The sequence below is a fragment of the Octodon degus genome, unplaced genomic scaffold (genome assembly GCF_000260255.1).
Source record: "Octodon degus isolate 3935 unplaced genomic scaffold, OctDeg1.0 scaffold00007, whole genome shotgun sequence".
NCBI classification, from domain to species: Eukaryota; Metazoa; Chordata; class Mammalia; order Rodentia; family Octodontidae; genus Octodon; species Octodon degus.
In genome coordinates this window covers 5,111,471-5,114,863 of record NW_004524583.1, presented here as the reverse complement: position 1 = coordinate 5,114,863, position 3,393 = coordinate 5,111,471, and the positions used below count along the sequence as shown (strand labels likewise).

General features: G+C 40.8%; 1 protein-coding gene and 1 non-coding gene across 6 annotated transcripts in view; one reads left to right on the top strand and one right to left on the bottom strand.

Annotated features, from left to right (window-relative positions):
• The window catches only part of Ston2 (stonin 2), a 164,956-nt gene that overhangs the window by 76,417 nt on the left and 85,146 nt on the right, over nucleotides 1–3,393 (bottom strand). The gene's annotated exons all lie outside the window — the stretch shown is intronic.
• Nucleotides 3,250–3,356, top strand: LOC111813375. Its single transcript, XR_002818656.1, has one exon. It is a non-coding gene; the product is annotated as a U6 spliceosomal RNA (small nuclear RNA).

Below are 3,393 nucleotides of genomic sequence, written 5' to 3'. Positions count from 1 at the left end.
AAATAAGATAAAATCCAGCCAAGAACACTCAATGAGACTTTTTTTTTTTTTGGCGGAACCGGGGATTGAACTCAGACACTTGCGCTTGCCAGGGAAGCACTTATTCCACTGAGCCATCTCCCCGGCCCCAATGAGACTTTTTTTAAAGGTAGATATAGCTACTTTTCAACAAGTTTTAAAATTTTTCTTGAAAACATACGGACTTCTAAAAAGTACAGTATATTGCTATCATAACAGCCACTCCTTACTCTGCTCCAGGAAGTTTACCTGTCTGATTTAACTTAACATTCAGAACAAAACCACAAGCTCATAATCATTACTATTTTTTATTGTTACTATTATTTGTTATTGCTACTATTTTCATTTGTTAGGAAACGGAAATATTTCTGTTACATTATACGCAGTTAAGTTATTAATACACAGTCAGAGAGGAACTGGGCTTTCAAAGAAGTCAGCAGAAAAATAAAGATGTCAGCAAAAAATAAAGACATCAGCATGATGGCTGGACTCACATCCGAGGAAAGCGGGGCCTCAAGAGAAGAGGCAATGTCCAGGCCTGCGAGCTGCCCTAAGGGATGAGCAGTAACTTGAGATTACACTATAATCAGTACCACTTGGTCCAGTACAGTCCGGGTAGGCATCGGTTGCCCAGCTGAGTGACCACAATCTCTGGACCCATCCATTCTCAAAACTTCCTTTGTTCTTTTCCTATATCCTCGCTACATGATCTGCCTGCCTGCTGGACCAACATGAGCCAAACAGCGACACTTGTAATCTTACAGGCTGACGGCAATTCAATATACACTGCACCTACACTGTGATTTTTCTGTATCAACTGCCCCTGACAAAGGGCCTTGGTGGCAACTTCCTGTCTCTTGCAAGCTATGACTCTCAATAAATCTTTCCTACTCTTAATTGCTATTGTTTGGAAGGATGAATTATTTGATTTAGGGGGACGTGACCTCGGCATATCTGACGTCTAGTAGGTCAGGAGTGGTAGCACTTTCTTCATAGCATTTGGGTTACATGGAGGTCCTCCTGTATCACACTCCCTACATCAATAGGAAACCATTTTGCAATTCCAAGGTAGCTTCTCAGTAAGATGTCGCTAAGTATCATGACACAATTATCTATAGTTGTGGAAAGCAAAGGTCACTGAGGGGAGACCATCTGCCCAATATCAAGAGCACAGAAGGGGCAGAACCGGTAATAAAGCCCAGTTGGTGGAACTCTGAGGATGACAGCTTTCCACCGCATTGTATCTAATTACCAAGAAGATAAACAACTAGCACTGTGCGAATGACAACTTCAAGCAAGCACGTGGCTCTCTTCCACAGAAAAGATAGAAATACGTGAAAGATTAGTTCTCCCACAGTGGCATCCAGCCTCCAGGCTCCAAGCTAATAGGCTAATCCCCAAACAAACACAACACAGTCATTATAGAAGAAATTTAAAAATAGCCCCGGTTACATTTTTATCCCTGCCACCCCTTTTGGTGCTGAAGATTAATCCCAGGGCCTTCCGACACAGCTACAATCCCCAGTCCTTTGTCAGTTTTTATTTTGAGACAATTTCTCACTAAATTGTCCAAGCACACATCCAACTTGTGATCTTCCTGCCTCCCCCTCCCAAGCCCAGCTCATATTTTATTTCTAAATGGAAATACTGTTGTTCTTATAGTCTCTAATTTTTTTTTTTTTTTTTTTTGGTGTGTGTGTATATTTTAGGGAAGGGTCTACAGGGTGTTCAGGGTCTTACTAATAGATCGGAGTCATAGTGATCTGCCTGTTTACAGCCTTCCCAAGAACTGAGATTACAGGCATGCACCACCATGCCCAATCTTATTCTCTGATTTTTAACCTATGCTTATTATAAATAATTTACATCCTCTATAGATAAAAATAACCAATAATAAAGGCTCAACCCTGCACCTTCAAGGAAATCACTATTAGCAGTTTAAGATATATGCTGTCAGTCTTTTTCCTATGTATTTAGAAATGCGCGCACACACACACACACACACACACACACACACACACACATACACACACCCTAATACAACAAAACTATAGAGGGCGATATAACAAAGTTACAATATATTGTATTTAGTAACTCACCTGTTCAAAAACAATATAATTGAGAGCATTTCCATGACTACATGGCAGTCCACTGTAAGAATACATCATGCTTTCTTGATATTTGCTTGGCTATGTGGCTTTGTTTGCTTTTACTGATATAAACAGTACTGTATTACACACACAGGCACATGTCTCATTGTTTCTTTGGGATAAACTAATAGCTCAAGCGTATTAAATATGACCTGACACAGATTGCTAGAACACCCTCTGGAAAGGTCTTCCCACAATGCTCATACGCGAATTCTTTTCAATCACTTAAACTTTACCCAGACAATGGACACTGCTGATTAGCCAGCTCACTGGATATTACAAATCCTCATCTTGTCATGTCATTTCTTTGCATTTTTTTCCTTTGTGAACTAATACATTTAAATTGGTATGTTCCTACAGGATAAACTTGTCCTGAGGTAGGACAAGAGAAAGAAAGGCAGAAAGGAGACAAGGAACACTGTAATTTTAAGTTGTATTTTAAAGAAAAACTGCACCTTGAGGACACAGATGTTATCTAATCCATTTTCCATTCCAGGACACACATACACACAAAAATATCTAAGGTCCTTAAAGACACAATGAGCCTTGATCTGTGCTTTTCACCTGTAAACAGTGCTTTTCACCAGTAGACCAAATCATTACCATTCCACCCAGGCTGATCCACCCCCTTTCTCCTGTACGATAGACCTTTGCACTTCTGCGTAGGCCCCCATATATTCACCTGTAAAACAGGCCACACTCCTCACCTATGAATGGGTTGCCACCTTTCCCCACTAGACAGAACTACACCTTTCACCTATAAATCAAACATCTTCTTTGCATAGATTTCTACCCCCAAACTCACGCAACTATGCCCACCTCGCTGGCTTCCATGATGTGCCTGTCTTTATCTTGTGGACCTATATTTCACTCTCTTTAAGTGTTTGGTTTTTTACAAGCCTACCTAATGATTGCTGGGCATGGTGGCACACACCTGCAACCCTAGTATTCTGGAGGCTGAGGCAGGAAGGTCAACAGGAGTTTAAGGACAAGCTGGGCTACACAGTGATTTCAAGGCGAGCCTAGACTACACAGTGAGACCTTGTCTCAAAAACCAAAACAACAACAAAATCAATCTAGAGTGCTCGCTTCGGCAGCACATATACTAAAATTGGAACGATACAGAGAAGATTAGCATGGCCCCTGCGCAAGGATGACACGCAAATTCATGAAGCGTTCCATATTTTTAGAATGATAAACTGCAAGCCTTTATATTGAAGTGGAT